This window comes from Tamandua tetradactyla, chromosome 6 (genome assembly GCF_023851605.1).
Source record: "Tamandua tetradactyla isolate mTamTet1 chromosome 6, mTamTet1.pri, whole genome shotgun sequence".
Taxonomy (NCBI): Eukaryota; Metazoa; Chordata; class Mammalia; order Pilosa; family Myrmecophagidae; genus Tamandua; species Tamandua tetradactyla.
In genome coordinates, this window is record NC_135332.1 from 111120166 (window position 1) to 111140043 (window position 19878).

General features: G+C 37.5%; 1 protein-coding gene and 1 pseudogene across 3 annotated transcripts in view; one reads left to right on the top strand and one right to left on the bottom strand.

Moving 5' to 3' along the window:
- Nucleotides 1–19878, bottom strand: part of ARFGEF1 (ARF guanine nucleotide exchange factor 1) — a 227310-nt gene that overhangs the window by 197411 nt on the left and 10021 nt on the right. The gene's annotated exons all lie outside the window — the stretch shown is intronic.
- Nucleotides 4337–5305, top strand: LOC143685705 (methionine--tRNA ligase, mitochondrial-like; annotated as a pseudogene).

Genomic DNA, 19878 nt, shown 5'->3' on the forward strand with positions numbered 1-19878 from the left:
TGTAAATACTAGTGGTCAATGAGAGGGAGGGGTAAGGTGTGTGGTATGTATGAGTTTTTTCTTTCTTCTTTTTATTTCTTTTTCTGGAGTGTTGCAGATGTCCTAAAAAATGATCATAGGAATGAATATACTATGTGATGACACTGTGAGCCATTGATTGTACACCATATATGGAATGTTTGTATGTTAAGAATGTTCATGTTTGTATGTTGTTTTGGTTTGTCAATAAAAATAAAATAAAATAAATAAATTGAGTAGACTGAAATACTAGTGATCAATGAAAGGGAGTGGTAAGGGGAATAAGAAAAAATATAGGGGAAACAAACGTTAAAAGACATTAGGTAAATGGAAATACCCAATATCAACAAAAGGAGGGGTAAGGGGTATGGTATGCATGAGTTTTGTTTTTTTTTCTTTTTCTGGAGTAATGCAAATGGTCTAAGAAATTATCATGGTGATGAATATATATATAAAAAAAGAATGTTCATGTTTGTATGCTTTATATTAAAAAAAGAATGACTGGATGTCAAGAATGTTGATATGTCGGTTCACTGTTTATAATAAAATATTTTTAAAAAAGAAATGCTACACTTTCTCAGGGCTGCAGGTGACATATTCAAGGGCTACGTTTGCTAAGCAAGTGAGGAAATTCCGGCTTTGGGGAACTGTGGAAAAAGCTCCTGGGGCTCTTTCTGATACCTCTGCCAAGGAAGTTCAGGATAGGCTGGGGAAAAACTAACTTGGGAAACTTTTCTCCAACATGTCCTCCATCCCAAAATTTACCCTCCAGGCAGAAGTAGCTTGAGACAGGCACAGTGTGTAAGAAACCAGAGAGGGAAATGGGACAAGACTGTTGCATAGTGAAATGTGGAATTTAGATTGTCCTCTGGGGCAGCAAGTTAACAGCTGGAAACTATATGGAAAACTGCTGGGAGGATATTTGTGGCCAGACACACAGCATATACCAGTCTAGAATGGGTGAAACAGCTGAGATTCCACACAAAACTGTAAGTCTTCCTAGTCCCGGAGGTTGCCGCCCCTCCCCTACAGGCACAGCAGGCTGGTTCCCAAAAGGGAAAGGAAACAGACTTTATTAATAGTAAGGAATTAACTCAACAAAGCTTCAATTACAGAATTAAATAACAAATTCTGACTGCTAAAAATAGGCACAGATAAACCTGGAGTAAGAACTAAAGGTACCAAGAGTTTTCACCCAGCAGAAAGGGGTTAGGGCACAGGGGGTGGGGGAAATAGAGGTTTTCTGAGGTGGACAGCACAAAATACTAGAAAAGGGTTGGACCCCAAATGATGGGAACACACAGAGCCTGGGGACATATCAAGCCACATATCAACTCTAGCTCTTGACTGGTAGACCAGGGGAGTGGGGATCCTGCTCTGAAAAGACATTTTTTTTTAAACTTCTTAACAGCTCATTAGCTAGAACTGCAAGTATTCTCAGGCTTCACACAGCACAGCCCCAAGCAAGGACAGAATTAAGGCGCGTCAGAGAGACAAAGTAAACTGCCAAGGGAATGGGGAAAATTCCCTAAAGAGTGTATCTTCCCTAAACTGGCGGGGGCGCAGCTCAGGTGGCAGCCTTTCTTCAGGGAATTCAGGCCCCAGGGGATGGAAAAAGAAACAACCTAAGCCCACTTTCTACCTCAGCCTCTGTCTCATCTTTGCCCTTGGCAGGGAAAGCCTGCTGAGAATCAAAGGCACTACAACAATTTACATCGTGGAGAGGCTGCTAGCTGACAAGTAACACCTGATGGGCAGGATAGGAGAAACACCAAGTCTAGAGGCTTCACAAAGTCTACAACATGCTGGGTCTCACTGTCAAGGAACCTTAACACTTACTACACCCTCCTCCTTAGAAATGGACTGTCTGGTCTGAGGATATCTGAGTGGGGTCAATTATATCTGAGGAGACCCTTCTCAAAAAAGGGTACATACGGGTAGGGCAAGAAACAGAAAAGCAAGAGCTGAAAATTCATCATCCATTAAAAAGGACCTATGGTAAAGGTCTAGAATAAGTTGAGCTGTACACCAAAGAACATATAGAACAAAGCTATCCTACAACAAAACCCTAGGTAAAAGTGAAAATGACCTCCAGAACAAATTAATTAAGGAAATCAAATGCCTATAGGCCAGCAAAAAATAACAACTCATACAAAAATATCAAAGATATAGCCCAGTTTAAAGGCCAAATGAACACTTCAAATGAGATACAAGAGTTGAAATAACTAATTAAGGATGTTAGAACAGAGAGGCAAAATCTCATCAGAAATCAAATTAATGAGTTGAGTAATGATATGGTAAAAGAAATGAAGAATAAAAAGACACTGTGCAAATACGAAGAAGACCTCAAAATTTTGAGAAAACAAACAGCAGAACTTATAGGAATGAAAAGCACAATAGAAGACATGAAAAAAACAATGAGGACCTACAAAAGCAGGTTTGAACAAGCAGAAGAAAGAACATCTGAAATCCTACACACAATAGATAGGGAAAAGAATGGAAAAATACGAGCAGGGTCTCAGGAAATTAAATGACAGCATGAAGAACATGAATATATATGTTATAAGTGTCCCAGAGATAGAGAGAGGGGAAAAGGAGCAGAAAGACTAATAGAGGAAACAACCACTGAAAATTTCCCATCTCCTATGAAAGACATAAGATTATATATCCAAGAAGTGCAAAGTAGCGCAAACAGAATAGACTCAAATAGCCCTACTCCAAGACACCTACTAATCTGATTTTCAAATGTCAAAGACAAAGAAAGAATTTTGAAAGTAACAAGACAAAAGGAATACATCACATACAAGGGACGCTCAAACTATGTGTGGATTTCTCAGCAGAAACCATGGAGGACAGAAGACAGTGATATGATATATTTAAGATTCTGAAAGAGAAAAACTGCCAACCAAGAATTCTACACCCAGCAAAACTGTCCTTCAAAACCAAGAGGGAGATTAAAATATTTTCAGACAGTCACAGAGAAAATTTGTGACTAAGACACCAACTCTACAAGAAATACTAAAGGGAGCACTACAGGTAGACAGTAAAAGACAGGAGGGAGAAGTCTGGAGAAAAGCGTAGAAATGAAGACTATCAGTAAATGTAAAAAGAGAAAAAGTATAAGATATGACATAAAATCCAAAAGACAAAACAGTAGAAGAAAGTACTGCCTTTACAGTAACATTAAATGTTAAAAGATTAAATTCCCCAATCAAAAGACAGACTGGCAGAATAGATTAAAACATAGGACCCATCTATATACTGTCTACAAGAAGACTCATGTTAGACCCAAGGACAAAAAACAGAGTGAAGTGAAAGTTTGAAAAAAGATATTTCACAGAAACAACCAGAACAGAGCAAGAGTAGCTATAACAATATTCAACAAGCTAGGCTTCAAATGTAAAACAATTAAAAGAGACAAAGGAGGACACCATGTATTAATAAAGATACAATTCATCAAGAAAACATAACAATCATAAAGATCTATGCACCGAACGAGAGTTCTCAAAAATTACATGAGGAAACACTGACAACACTGAAGCGAGAAGGCGATACCTCTACCATAGTAGTTGGAGACTTCAATTCCCCATTCTCATCAAATAACAGAAAATCCAGACAGAGGATTAATAAGGAAAAGGGAATATGAATAATACACGATAAATAAATTAGACTTAACAGACATTTACGGAACACTACATCCCACAATAGCAGGATACACATTTTTCTTAAGTGCTTATGGAATATTCTCAAAGATACTCCATATGCTGGATCACAAATCAAGTTTCAATACATTTAAAAGGACTGAAATTAAACAAAACACTTTCTCGGATCATAATGGAATGAAGCTGGAAACCAATAACAGGCAGAAGCACAGAAAATTCACAAATACATGAAGGCTAAATGACACATACTCTTAACCTGTGAGTCAAGGAAGAAATTACAAGAGAAATCAGTAAATACCTCAAGGCAAATGAGAATAAAAACACAATCTATCAAAATTTATGGGATGTAGCAAAGGCAGTGCTAAGAGGGAAATTTATTGCCCTAATGTCTATATTAATGAGCAAAAATTGAGGAGTTAACAGTTCATCTGGAAGAACTGAGAAAGAACAGCAAGCTAATTCCAAAACAAATGGAAAGAAATAATGAAGATTAGAGCAGAATTCAATGAAATTGAGAACATGACAACAATAGAGAAAAATCAACACCAGAAGGTGGTTCTTTGAGAAAATCAGTAAAATCAATGGACCCTTTAGCTATGCTGACAAAAATAAAATCAGAAATGGAAGAGGGCAGCCAGTGCCGGCCACCCCATGTCATGCTGCGAATTTCTCCCCTCCAGCTGTTAGATCTCTCACGATCCTGTAAGGTGTTGCTCTTGGAGGCTTCTGGCCCACGTCAGTACTGTTTGGGCCCCCTAGTTTTCCGCGACAATGCTTGCATTAAGCATGCCTTCTTTGCAAAACCCATTTTCTACATGAACGTGGCACCACACATCAGATACCTGTATCCAGTGCTGCTGGTGGACATCCTATACCACCACCGTTGCCTCTGGTTCCCCAGCACTGTTGCCACCCAATTCTCCACTGGCAGCAATGCGCAAGGCCTGAAGATCCAGCAGGTGGCAACCACCACAAGCCTAGTGCCAATCAGTTTGTGCAACCAAGTTTCTGCTCAGTTCTAGCAGCTTTTTTGGGAAGCTAGCATAGCCTCCATTGACTTTATCCACACCACCAAGACATGGTACCAACTGGCTGTACAGCACTTCTGGGGGGTGCTGAAGGCCTGAGATCTGCTCTACAAGGGACTATATGAAGCTTGGTACTGCTTCTTGGACGAATGCTTCCTGCTGGAGGCTAAGGTCACTTGGCAGCCAGGCCTGTGAGGGGATGAGGGCCCTGTATCTCTGGGGAGCAGGCACCCTGTCTCTTGGACCAAGGAAGAAAATTACATTTTCAGACTTTCCCAGTTCCAAGAACCTCTCTGGCACTGGTTACAGAGTAACCCTCAGCCCATTACCCCTGAGCCAATCCATCACACAGTCCTTCAGTGGTTGGAGGAGGAGCTGCCAGATCTGTCTGTCTCTCGCTGGAGTAGCTATTTGCACCGGGGCATTCTGGTGCCTGGAGACGATTCCCAGAACATCTATGTATGGCTTGAGACTCTGGTCAACTACCTTACTGTTATCAGCTACCCAGATGCTGAGCTCAAACCTTGGTGGTCGGCTACCTCTCATATCTCATGTGAGAACTTGGAGCAGAAATCAACAGAGTCAAAAACTTTTTGACCACCACAAGTAGAAGAAGGAAAAACAATTTATTTTTTGTATGGGCAGGTACCAGGAATCGAACCCAGGTCTCTGGCATGGCAGGCCATGCTGTGCCACTCACTGTGGCCTTCCCAAAAAACAATTTTATATGACTGAAAAAACATGAAAGGACCTTGTCCTTATGAAAATAACCTTCGTTTCTATAAAGATAATCAAATCAAGTCGGTTTGCTGCTCTTCAATGAAGATGGGAGTGAGATTCAAGATTAAATATGTACTGGAAAACAAGAACTCTTGATTCTGAGTCCATATAATGACATTTCAGAGAAGGTTAAAACTAATACTGATAATAGAACCTGGCACATCTCCAAGAATGTGGTATCTCTGAGAAAAGATGTAGCTACATTCCTATGCATGACCCTATTCAGACAGACTCTACTGACAAGTCTGACTTCCTATAACAGAATGAACTGAACTTTTTTTAACAACAGACACAAGATTCTTATGAAATTGCATGCCGGGGGTTAAATCATGTCTGTGAATATTGTACTATCAGTTATCTTTACCTAGAGTGTATAAAAGATGTTTGTTTTGAAGGATAGAGAAGACCCAACTGGATGATGTATATATATGAAGAGGTAATCTTTAGAATGAATTTCAGATGTTCCCACCAAACCCCAAATAACTCATAATTTTGAAGAAAATAAGGGAAGACGAATTCACTGTAAAGGACATATAAAATTTAAGCAAAGGTGACAGTAATTAGAAATAATTTTCATGAAGCAATGAATGGATTAAATGAGTTGTACAAGGCTAGGTTTACATCCCAAATCATTACGACAAATTTTTAACTTAAAAATTTTTCCAAAATACGAGCAAGTCATCTTCTCTCAGCTTTCTAGCCATTTTTCACATCATGACATACTGGGTAGAAGAAGTACTGGGTAGAAGATAAAACTCACATGGCACATGGGGGTTAACAGGAGTCTGCTTGCAGTAGAGGTAACTGATTTTGGGATGAGAGGATTGATAGGATTTTGAAATATCTGTAACCCTTTCATGGCATACTGTGTTCAGCATACCAATTGACAAATTCAGGTCTACTGGAAGTAAAAGGCATGAACCAAGAAAAAAATGGACCATCAACTATGCATGAAACTGAACTAGAAAACACTTCAAAGGATGGGAACAGAAGAGAATTTCCTAAACGAGATAAAGGAGATATTTGAAAAACCCAAGGCTAACATCATCCTCAATGGGAAATGACTGCAAGCTTTCCCTCCAAAATCAGGAACAAGACAAGGATTCCCACTGTCACCACTGTTACTAAACATTGTGCTGGAAGTTCTAGCCAGAGCAATTAGACAAGAAAAAGAAATAAAAGGCATCCAAATTGGAAAGGAGAAAGTAAAACACTCACTGTTTGCAGATGACGATACTATATGTCAAAAAATCCCAAAAAATCTACAGCAAAGCTACTAAATAAGCTAATAAATGAGTACAACAAAGTGGCAGGTACAAGATCAACACCCAAGAATCTGGTATTTCCATAAACTAGTAATGAGCAATCTGAAGAAGAAATAAAAAATTTTCACTTACAATAGCAACCTAAAGAATCAAATATTTAGGAATAAATTTAACTAAAGAATCAAAAGACCTATCCACAGAAAAGTACAAGAAACTGTTAAAATAAATCATGGAAGACCTAAATAAACGGAAAGGCATGCCATGGTCATGGATTGGAACTTAAAATAGAGTTAAGATATCAATTCTACCAAAACTGACTATAGATTCAATGCAATACCAATTAAAATCACAACAACTTATTTTGCAGAAATAGAAAAACAATGACCAAATTTATTTGGAAGGACGAGGTGCTCCCAAATAGCTAAAAATATCTGTAAAGTGTGTCAGCTATTACACTACCATCTCCTAGCTCCAAATTCACCTATCTATATTCTCCTCATCATTGCCAGTGGGATCCCTATGAGGTTTTGCCAACAGGAGGCACTAGAAGGAGACTGGAAGACTCCAGGAGGAAGAAGAGAGCTGATACCTCATTTGTTTCCTGCTCCTACTGCGAGTACCCCAGCTTCATTTGTTTGTCTGAACAGCAATGGTTAATTCTGGAAATAGCAATTCAGTTTTCCCACACATACAGAACCAACCTTGTCACGGCTCACCAGACACCAGCACAGCTGACCAATGTCCCCTCCATAGTCCAACCCCGCCATGGAACCCTCTTCTGACTTCAGAGACACCATACTTAGCTGAGCAGCACCTCTATTGCAAGGATCCAATTTTAAGCTCTACAGGGTCCTCTCCATACTTCTAAGTTTTAATTATCTCCACCTCTTCCCTTTGTTCCTCCAGCTGTATGTACAGGTGGGAGATGTTTTCTTAGTGTTCCCTTTCTGCCTTTTCAGCTGCCTAAATAACAACTCTTTTTTGTTATGCTAACGTAGATACACCATAAAGTTTTCCATCTTAACCACTTTCAAGTATACAATTCAGTGGTATTAACTACATTCACAATGTTGTACAACCACCACCTCCATCCATTACTAAGACTTTCCCATCACCCCAAACTAACACTCCGTACTCATTAAGCAATAATTCCCCACTCCTCTCCCCTTACCTCTCCACCCCATCTCCCATCACCAGGTAATCTGTAATCTACTTTCTTTCTCTATGAATTCACATATTACAGTTATTTCATATATGTGAAATCATACAATATATTCTTTTGTGTCCAATTATTTTGCTCAACACGATCTTTTCAAGGCTCGTTGTGTGGTCTCATGTTTCAGAGCGATGTTCCTTTTGAAGACTAAATTATAGTCCACTGGGTATAGACACCACATTTTGTTCATCCATCCCTCTGTTGATGGACATCTGGATTGTTTCCACAATTTCGCTTTTGAGAATAATGCTGTTATGAACACTCATTGCTGTGTAAGAATCTGCGTGAGTTCCTGCTTTCCATTCTTATGCAAACTTGTCTGAAAGTGGGATTGCTGGTCATATGATAATTTTCCACCAAACTGTTTATCAGAGTGGCTGCACCATTTTACATTCCTACCCACAATATACAAAGATTCCTATTTCTCTGCATCCTAGACAGCACTTGTATTTCCACTCTTTTTAAAATTATAGCCATTCTAATGGGTATGAAATGATATCTTATTGTGGTCTTAATTTGCATTTCCCTAATGCCCAATGATGTTACATCATTTGCATATTTTATTTGGAGAAATGTGCATTGAAAACTTTTGCTCATTTAAAAATATATATACATCTTGAGAAAGAAAAATGAAGTGGGAGGTCTCACACTACCTAACTTTAAAGCATACCACAAAGATAAAGGGATCAAAACAGAATGGTACTGGCATAAAGACAGACATACTGACAAATGAAATTGAATTGAGTGTTCAGAAATAGACCCTCTCATCTACGGACAACTGATCTTTGATAAGGCACTCAAGCCAATCCAACTGGAACAGAGCAGTCTCTTCAATAAATTCTGTTTGGAGAACTGGATATCCAATGCAAAAGAATGAAACAGGACACATATGTCACACTCTACACTATAATGAACTCAAAATGGATCAAAGACCTCAACATCAGAGCTAAGACCATAAAACTTTTAGAATAAAATATAGGGAAATATCTTATAAATTTTGTGCTAAGAGGTGGTTTCTGAAACCTTATACCCAAAGCATAACCAAGGGAAAAAGAAATAGATAAATGGGATCTCCTCAAAATTAAACATTTTTGCACATCAGAGAACTCTGTCAGGAAAGTAAAAAAGGTAGCCTACGAAATGGGAGACAATATGTGGAAACCATAAGGGTTACTATGCAAAATACATGAAGAGATTCTACAACGCACAAACAAAAAGATAAAAACCAATTAAATAATGGTCCAAGGACATAAACAGATACCTTTCAGAAGAGGAAATACAAATGGCTAAAAGGCTTAAATTCACTGGCTATTAGGGAAATGCAAATCAAAACCACAATGAAATATCATCTCACACCCACTAGAATGGCCATTATCAAAAAAAAAAAAAAAAAAGAAGAACAGCAAGTGCTGGAAAGGATGTAGTGAAAGAGACACACATCCACTGTTGGTGGGGATGAAGAATGGCACAACCATTCTGGAAATCAGTCTGGCAGTTCTTCAGGAAGCTAAATATAAAACTGCCATTTGATGCAGCAATCTCATTACTAGATATATATTGAGAGGAACTGAAGGCAAGGACACAAGCAGACATTTCACAGTGATGTTTATAGCACCATTATCTATGATTGCCAAAACATGAAAACAGCCCAAATGTCCATCAATGGACATGTGCCTAAACAAGCTGTGGAATATACATATGATGGAATATTTTGCAGTTATAAGACAGAATAAAGTCATGAAACATGTAACGTGAATGAACCTTGAGGACATTATGCTGAATGAAATTAGCCAGAAACAAAAAGACAAATACTGTATGGTCTCATTAATACGAACTAACATTAATGAGTAAACTCTGAGAGTTGAAGTTAAGGACACAGGTTATCAGGAGATAATGCTAAAGGAGTACAGAATATGCAACAGGACTGATTGTAAAAATTCAGAAATGGATAGCCCAATTCTAACTGAAGGTAGTACAATAATATAAGTACACTGAATGAAGCTGAATGTAAGTATGGTTGAGGGAGAAGAGTTGTGGATATTTATGACACCAGAAGGAAAGATAGAGGATAAAGACTGAGAGAGTATAACTTAACGAATGCCTAGAGTGACAATGATGATGATTAACTGTACAAATATAAGATTGCTTTTGCATGAGGGAAAACATATGAATGTTAATATTGCAAGGTATTAAAAATGCAATGGTATACAGGAAAAAAACACAATCAGTGCAAGCTTAGGTCTATAGTTAACAGTAACATTGTAATATATTTCCACTGAATCTAAGAAAGGCATTTTGCCAAAACTAACTATCAACAAGTGGGGAATATGGGAGAGGGGCACAGAACTCTTTGTGGAAGAAAAAGTATGTCTTCATATAAATTGTGGTGGAAAAAGCATGGTTATGTGGTTATACCAGGAACTGCTGAATTTTTTACTTGGGCTCGATTGTATGATGTGTAAATAAAACTGTTCAAAAATGAACAGAGAGGGCAGGCCATGGTGGCTCAGCAGGTCAAGTTCTCGCCTGCCATGCCAGAGACCCAGGTTCGAGTCCCAGTGTCTGCTCATGCAAAAAAAGAAAAGAAAAGAAAAAATAAATTAAAAAAAGAACAGAGAGAAACAAGTGCTGGAGAAAATTATGGAACTGTAATCTATACCAAACTCTGAAATCTGTTCTACAACTGTTGTGATGTGCTTTGAAATTTATTGTTTTGTGTATATGCTGTTTTTCACAAAAAAAGAAAAAAAAGAATTGCGTTTTGTAGGCTGCTGGCTTGAAGACTGATTTCAATCTTTTTTGGTAATTTAAATATATGTAAACTTTGCTGGAAGTGTTTTTGTTATGGAAAAAGAGGGTATTTTTCCCTAAAGTAAAATAACTGTTACAGAATGAGAAACAGAAATGTAAGACAAAATGGATGGATATAGAAAGTTGTAGAAGTCTCGCTGAAAGTAAATTTTATTGGTTGTGTTAAAGGTTGGCTAAGAGTTTATAAGATTTTTAATATTTTTCTTATGAGTTGTATCTTCATGTAAAACAATGATTTGGTTTTCACTCTGTTAATATGAGAATGTTTTCTCAGATTATTTGTTTGATCTTAGTGAGAGCTATAAAAGGTTTTTAACCATATGAGTAAAAAATACAAATATATATTTTTTTCTTTTTTTTTTTCCCTTTCTTTAAATGAACAGAAAAACGAGTGCTGGAGAAAATGTGGAGAAAGAAATGTACCCATTCATTGCTGGTAGGGAAGGTGAGAGGTGCAGTCCCTCTAGAGGGCAGTGTGGTGGTTCCACAGGTTAGGTGTGGGGTTGCCATGTGATCCTGCAACCACAGCTAAGTATATACTTGGAGGAACTGAGAGTAGGGACAGGAATGGACATTTGCACAGTGGTGTTTATGGTGACAAGGCTCCAGATTCACAATGGATAGAGGTGGCTAAGGGTACAATGACTGCGGAATGAAAGGGGGAATTGAGGTATATACATACAATGTACTTGTGGCTGCAAGAAGGAATGAAGTTGTGAGGCACGCAACTATGTAATGAACCCCAAGGACAGTATGTTGAATGAAATGTCAGAAATAAAAAGATAAATATTAATATGCCTCAATCATATGGAGTAACTATAATAAACTTGGGGAATTGAAGTCAAGAGCACGGTTATAAGGTTGGAGTCTACTGTAAAGGTTCCTAGATTGTAACCTCTTACAGCAGTGACATCTATTTCAAAGTTAAAACTGTTATTTCTAAATTCTGTGATGCTGAGCTACTTGTGTATAACTAGGTCATTCCATGGAACTTAGGATATGTGACACCTGAAACTCAGTTAGAGCTCTGAAGTTATGTAAATCAGCATTACTCCATACAGCAACTGTTAGAAGTTGAAAAAGTGATCAGACTTCAACTAGAGATATGAATGAAGTTGATCTGGACTGGACTAAGGTAAATCAGAACACATGGTATAGGATGATGTGATCTGTACTTTAAAATTACAACTTCCATGTGTGACCAAATAAAGAGATGCTTATTTCATGCAAAATTTATATTTGGGTGGCACAATATCTAATTTAACTTATATGGTTAGTTTAACTGAAGACCATAAGTACATGAATCTTGAATAAGGCATGAGATCTTGTTGGTTTGTACAGGTTTAGGGTGATGCCCTGATGTATCCCAAAGTAATTTGGGCAAAGAATAAAAAATATTTGCAGAGTACCTTTGTGGGACTAGGGAGAAAGGAGGAAATATTCAACTTTTTCATTTGGGGAATTCCTGATATTCCCTCAAGGACTGGGAACAATCAATTCAGTAGGTTAAGCCCTCAATTTTGGGGTTCACCCCTATGAAATTTATTCCTGCAAAGGAGAAGTTACACCTACTTATAATATGCCTAAAAGTTATCCCCAAAGAACTTCTTTTGTTGCTCAGATGTAGCCTCTCTCTCTAAGCCTACTCAGCAAGCAAAATCACTGCCTTCCCCCTTACATGGGACATGAATCCCAGGGGAGTAAATCTCCCTGACAACATGGGACAAAACTCCCGGGAAGAGCTGGGGCCCAGCATTATGGGATTGAGAAAACCTTCTTGGCCAAAAGAAGGAAGAGACAAATAAGACAAAATAAAGTTTCAGTGGCTAAGAGATTTCAAACATAGTCAAGAGGTTATCCTGGAGGTTATTCTTATGCATTATATAGATGTCCCTTTTTAGTTTATGGTGGAATGGAGTGGTTGGAGGGAAGTACCTGAAACTGTTGAGCTGTGCTCCAGTAGCCTTGATCATCTTGAAGACAACTGTATAACACAGCTTTTAAAATGTGACCATGTGATTGTGAAAACCTTACAGGTGATGGTCCGTTTATTTAGGGTATGGACAGATGAGTACAGAAAATCAGAAAATATATTAATAAATAATAGGGGGGATAAAGGGAAAAAAAATGGGTAGACTGAAATACTAGTGGTCAATGTAAGGGAGGGTGAAGGATATGGGATATATCAGTTTTTTCTTTTTATTTCTCTTTCTGGAGTGATGCAAATGTTCTAAAAATGATCATGGGGATGAATATACAACTATGTGATGATACTGTGAGCCACTGATTGTATACCATGTACGGACTGTATATGTGTGCAGATTTCTCAACAAATTTTTTTTTTCAAAAAAAAAAGGACAAAAATAAATAAATAATAAGGGCATAAGGGGTAAAAAATTAAAAATTAGCCACTGGACAGACCCAAGCAGGGCTGAGAGACAACAAGTACAGGAATCAGGATCGGGGATCCACGGACCATGCTAGGCACTTCTTTCTCCCTGACCCCTGTCCCCACCAGGAACCTGGAAAAGGTAGCACAGTTCAGCAAGTAACCTCAACAAATCTATCTGTCTAGCTTTCTATTTATCTATCTCTTTTTCAAGTAAGACAGCAGAGACTTCTGACACTAACTACCTTGTTAGGCCAGACTTCATGAGTTAGGGCACAGTCCTCTACAAGACTGCCCTCACTTCAGACACCAACCACAATTTGGGGGGTTACCAGGTCTACCTTCACTTCTGACCACTTGACTCTAAATTAAGGGTTCCTATTACTTGGGTTTGACAATTCTCTAGAACAATTCACAGAACTCAGAAAGGTGCTATATTTACTATTACAGTTTTCTTGTATCGAAAAGGATATAAAGACGAACCAGTCAAAGGAAGAGATGCATGGGGTAAGGTTTCTGTTGTCTTCTCCCCATGCGTTGAGGATGCATCATTTTCCCAGCAAATCAACATATGAAAATACTCAAAATATTCCCAACAAGGGAAGCCTACCCAAGCTTTGCTCTCCAGAGTTTTTGCTGGGGTTTCACTATTTAGGTATAATTGATTGAATCACTGGCCAGTGGTTGAACTCAATCTCTAGTCCCCTCCCCTCCCTGGAAGTCTGGTGGATATCACATGGCTCAAAGCCCTAACCTTTTATCATATTACTGTTTTTTGGTTTTTTTTTGTTGTTGTTGTTGTAGTTTGCCCCACCCTGAGTCATCTCCCTAATATAAACTATTAGGAAATCACAAAGGTTTAGAGGTTAGCCCAATGGGCAGAGCCAAAGTTCAGACCTCTCTTTGGGTAAAGTTAAGTCTTCACTACACAGATAGGTACTGAAAAGATTCTTTAAAGAACTCATGATAAATGAAGAGAAGGTCAAGAATCTATGTAACATAATTCTAGTAGTAGGAGGAGTGGGAGTAGTAGTGCTAGTACTAGCAATAATATAATGATAACTAACATTTATTGAGCTTTGACTCTATGCCAGCCATCATACTGAATGCTTTACACTTAAAAGTATATTAAATCTTTACTCCATATGGGAGCTACTAGTACTATTCTATGATCATCTTTAGATAAATCTTGACAACGATCACATGAGGGAGTTATTATCCCCATTTTATAGTTGAGTAAACTGAGGTCTAGAGAGGTTAAACAATCACATAGCTGGTAAATGACAGAGCCAGTATTTGAACTTAGCTTTATAAGTATGATGATGCTGGTGAAAGCCACCATTTCTTAGCACTTAACCATATGCCAGGACCTTACACGTTATCTAATTTTCAGAAAGGTATGAGGTTTTCCTTTCAAAATATTAAGAAACTAAAACTCATAAGATTAAAAGCCCTAGGTAACAGAGCTAATAAATTGCAGAACTCGCCTGGTAGATTCAAAGTGGTAACAAATTCTCTTCAGTTCTTGCCATACAGAGGTGGAATCTACTTCCCCACCATCTGAAGAACAGTAGAGCCAGAAATGGCTAGGGTTATTCACTTGAATACACCACTGGCATCTCAAATTCAATATCTGAGCTAATTATCATATCCCTCCAAAACAAATCTTCTTATATGCTTTATTCCGATAAGCCTGGGATTTGAATCAAACAGACATAAGTCCAAATCTTGGCTCTAAGATCCCCATCCCCCAATCTCAGTATTGAATCTGCCTTATATATCACTGCCTGGTTAATCTTCATTAAACTCTCATGTTAGTGCCCTGTTCAAAAAAAAGAAAGAAAGAAAAAAAAAAAAACTATGAAGGACAGCCTGGGACAAAGGCTTGCCACCTGGGAGAGGGAGGTCTGTCTCCTGGAAAACAGAGGGAGCATTCAGACTTCTGTAAACAGGGGAACTCCAAAACAACTAACAAGCACAAGCCCAGGAAAAGACATAGGTCCAGATAAAACAGGAAGGTCTTGAACTCTGCATTCGCCTTCAATGGGCTTTCATGACAGGAGCACCTAACCTCAAGAAAATCTTATTACCAGTTGGCTAAAAATAATCAGGAAATAGACATTTCAGAGAATAAACCCCAGAATTATCCTTTAAAATATTAGAATATACAGCGTGTAACAAAAGAGTAGAAGACAAACAGGAAATGACAGCCCATCCAAAGGAAGAAGTAAAACTCCAAAAAACATCAATGAGAAAAAACACAGTGTGAACACACTGAACAAAGACTTAAAAAAAAAAATGATCTTAACTGGCAGAGTCCTTTGAGGGACAGGAGAAAAAAATATGGAACTATTAAACTTTACCACCAGGGAAACCCCTGATACCATGGCAAACATTACAGACAACCAAATCAATAGGCGAAGCCCTTGATTTTGATGTGTGCTCTTATGAAGCTTATGTATGTAGTGGAGAAGCTTAGCCTACCTATAGGTATGTCTAGGAGTTACTTTCAGAGGAACTCTTTTGTTGCTTAGATATGGCCTCTCTCTCTCTAAGCCCTCCCCCTTACATGGGACATGACATCCAGGGATGAAAGTTTCCCTGGTGGTATGGGAGATGCTGCCCAGGGATGAGTCTGGCTCTGGCACCATGGCATCAATAAAATCATCCTAATCAAAAAGGGGGAAAGAAGTATAACAAATAAGGTTTAGTGGCTGAGAAAGTCCAAAAAGAGTCAAGAGGCTACTCTGGAGGTCACTCTTATACAAGCTTTAGTTAAGACATTACTACCTACCATAACTTGCCAAACTCAACCAAAACCATTTCAGCCAATCCTAAAGAACACCTAGGGCATTATATAAGGTTACACACATTTGGATAACTTACCAGAAACCTACAACCTCCAGATGGGTCCCTGGACCAGATATGTCCTGAAATGCAGAGGGCAAGCGTTTCCAGAGCATCAGCTAATTCCATCCTCATCCCATACTATCAAAAGCCCCTTTCAACATAAAAAAGTTGTAGTGGGCATAGCCCAAATACCCTAAAGATTGGGAGAAAGATCAAAGGTGATGGTAGAGTTATACAGAGAAGGTCGGGTTTAACAAATGAGTATGATAGCTGAATCACTACAGTGACATTTCCTTTAGTGTCCAGCATCTTAGAACAGCTAGAAGTAAAAACCTGATGTAACCCATACCACTCTGCAATGTGTTCTAAAACTAATTGTTGCGATGAGCTTTGAAATGTACTGCTTTTTTGTACATGTTATTTTTCACAAAAAAAGAAAAGGAAAAGTCAATTGTGATGATAAAACATATATATTACTTCTAGACTCCAGTGTCCTGGAACAGCTAGAAGGAAAAATCTGAGATGATGAAATGGTAGCCCATGACAAACTCTGGGATCTGTTCTGTAACCACTTATTGAAGAGTGCTTTGGAAATTGTTATTTTTTTCTTTCTTTGCTTTATATACATGTTATACAATAAAAAAGGTTTTAAAAAAACTATCATAAGAATGCTTAAGGAGTTGAAAGAAAATACATAAATGAGAGTCTTAACAAATTTTAAAAAGGAAGGTTTTTTGTTTTTGTTTTTTTTGTTTTTTTTCTTTCTATTATTGTTTTAATTCTTATTCTGTTGTCTTTTTATTTCTTTTTCTAAATCGATGCAAATGTACTAAGAAATGATGAATATGCAACTATGTGATGTTATTAAGAATTACTGATTGTACATGTAGATTGGAATGATTTCTAATTGTTTTGTTAATTCTTTTTTTAATTAATAAAAAAAAAAAAAAAAAAGGAATCAAGCAAAACTATTGGCGTTGAAGACCCCAATAAGTGAAATGAAAAATGCCCAGGAGGATTTCAAGGGGTGGCAGAAGAAAGTACCAGTGAATGTGAAGACAAGACAATTGAAATGAGTCAGGATGAGGAGCAGAAAGAAAAAGAACTGTAAAAAGCTAAACTAGGCTAAAAAACCTCTAGGATATCATCAAGCATATACACATTATGGAAGATAGTCCCAGAAGAAGAAGAAAGAAAGGGACAGAAGAAATATTCAAAGAAACGACAAGAGAATTTCCCAAACTGAGCAAAAGACATGAATATGCACATCAAAGAAGGCTGGGGAAGACTAAGCAGGATTAACATGAAGAAAAATACACCCTGTTATATACTAATCACGCTACTGAATGTAAAGGACAAGGAGAGAGTTCTGAAAGCTGCAAAAGAAAAGCAACATGTTACATACTAGAGAGTCCCAATCAGGCTGGGTGCCAATTTCTCATCAGAAACCATGGAGGCAAGAAGGCAGTGGGTTGAAATACTTGCAAAAAGAAAACAAATGCCAACCAATAATTTTATATACAGTAAGACCTTCTTCAAAATAAGGGATCTCAGGAGAGCCACAGTGGCTCAGCAGGCAGAGTTCTCGCCTGTCATGCCAGAGACCTGGGTTCGATTTCCAGTGCCCGCCCATGCAAAGAACAAAGAAATAAATTGATATCATATATGCCTGTACTGAGTTATTCTCTGAGAAAATAGTACACCAATTAGACTAGTCACACCACCTTGTGGTTAAAATTCAGAACTGAAAAGTTAAGAGCCTAAAAATTTAAAGTCACACGACGGATGCAAAACTGTTTACTTCGGTAGCACCTTAGGCAGACTTTCGAAAGTAAATTCAGGGCCCCACTGCTGCTTTTGCTATCTTTTGACATAGTTTGTTTTTTTTCATTTTGTAAATTTTTAGAAAAGCCACCTTAGATAAATCTCTCTTAGTGTTATTATGTGTGTTGTTGATAGTCATTATAGTGATAAGCCAAAAGTTTGACTGAAAATTTGAGAGACTATTTTGTACCTTTATGGATGTCATACTTGATAATAAATATGTTACTAACATATGGATTGATTTTAAATGCATGTTTCATTTAAATTTCTTTGGATAAAGTTATCTCTTGATGTGATTAAAAAAAAATAAGGGAGCGATTAAGCTATTCACAGATAAACAAAAGCTGAAGGAATCTATCACCACTAGAGCTGACCCTATAAGCAATGCTAAAGGGAGTTCTTCAGAATGAAAGGAAAGGACACAAGGCAGCCGTTCAAAGCGGCATAAAGAAATAAAGACCTGTGGTAAAGGTAACCATTTGGATAATTATAAATACCAGAATTATGTAGTATATATTATTTGGTATGTAACTCCACTTCGTGTTTCCTACAGAGGCTAAAATGCAAATACATAAAAAATGATGATAAATCTCTGTTTTATCATCTTATAAAGATTGTAAAATAAAGATAAAATAAAATAAAGATTGTATATCTTTATACAATGTATAAAGATATAAGTGGTAACAAGTACAAAAGTAAACAGACTAAGACCACAAGGACTGTCCTCTGAATAAGGTGTTTGAAGCTCTTCACAATACCTACATTGGTTGCTTATATTTTTATTATTTCCTCTTTCTTCTTAGCTAGGTTCTGGATAGTGAAGGCTGTTAAACAGTTGATTAAGTAAAGTTTTTCTGTATAGTCAAGAGAGAAAAATTAACTGCCTCATATGGAGCTTCTTAAAAATACCACCAGGAATAATACTGTGATTTGAAATATTTCAAAAACTGTTTTCACACACTTTCTTGAATAAGAAAATAATGCAGGCTATATCGATTGATTTAATTATATCAAGCCCAGATGTAAATAAAGCAAAAATATCAAAAGCAGAACAGAAGACTTTTAAATAGTTGGGCCCAGGACTGTTTTTAAAGAAGTTTTTCAGGAGACTCTTACAAACACTAAAGCCTCAGATCAAATGCTTTCTAGATTCAGGAAGAAAGGGTCAAAGCCTGCCTCCATCTTCACACAATATGGTCTTCTTTCTGTGTGTGTCTGTGTCCTCTCCTTTGCTCATAAGCACAATGATCATCGGCTCCTTACTCACCATGAGATCCTTATCTAATTACATCTACAGAGGCCCTATTTCCAAAAAGGTCACATTCTGAGGTTCCGGGTAGACATGATTTTGAAGACTGTAGAGAACTCATGCTGGTTTGATAATGAACAAGAAATGACATGCTCAAGAGCAGAGGGAACATTATCACAGAGGCAGAAGAAGGTATACTGTCTGGAAGACAGGGAAATAAACTTAATTTCATCAGTTATTTTTCCTACTGCAATAAAAGGTAAGATTCATTTGATTAGATGGAGATCTAAAACTTACATATTACACCTACATTCAGAAAAAGAGAAACCAAATTACAGATCACACTCCTTCAAAATTTTTACTGTGGCAACATATATAACCACAAAATGTCTCATTTTAATCACTTTCATGTGTACAATTCAGTGATACTAATTGCATTCATAATATGTGCTACCATCACCAAAACTTTTTCATCACCCCAAACAGAAACTCTGTACCCATTTAACAAGTAATGATTCCCATTTCCATCCAGCCACCTGCCCACCTCAACCCCCGGCAACCTGTAATCCACTTTCTGACTCTAGGAACATGTATTTTTGTTTTAATTTTTCTTAGAAAAATTGTAGGTTTACAGGAAAATCATCTATGAAATATAGGACTCTATGAATACACCTTGCACTGATGTGGTTCATTTGTTACAACTGGTAAAAGTACATTTTTATAACTATACTATTAATAGTATCCATGGTTTAACTTAGGGTTCACTGTATAGTGCAATTTCATTGA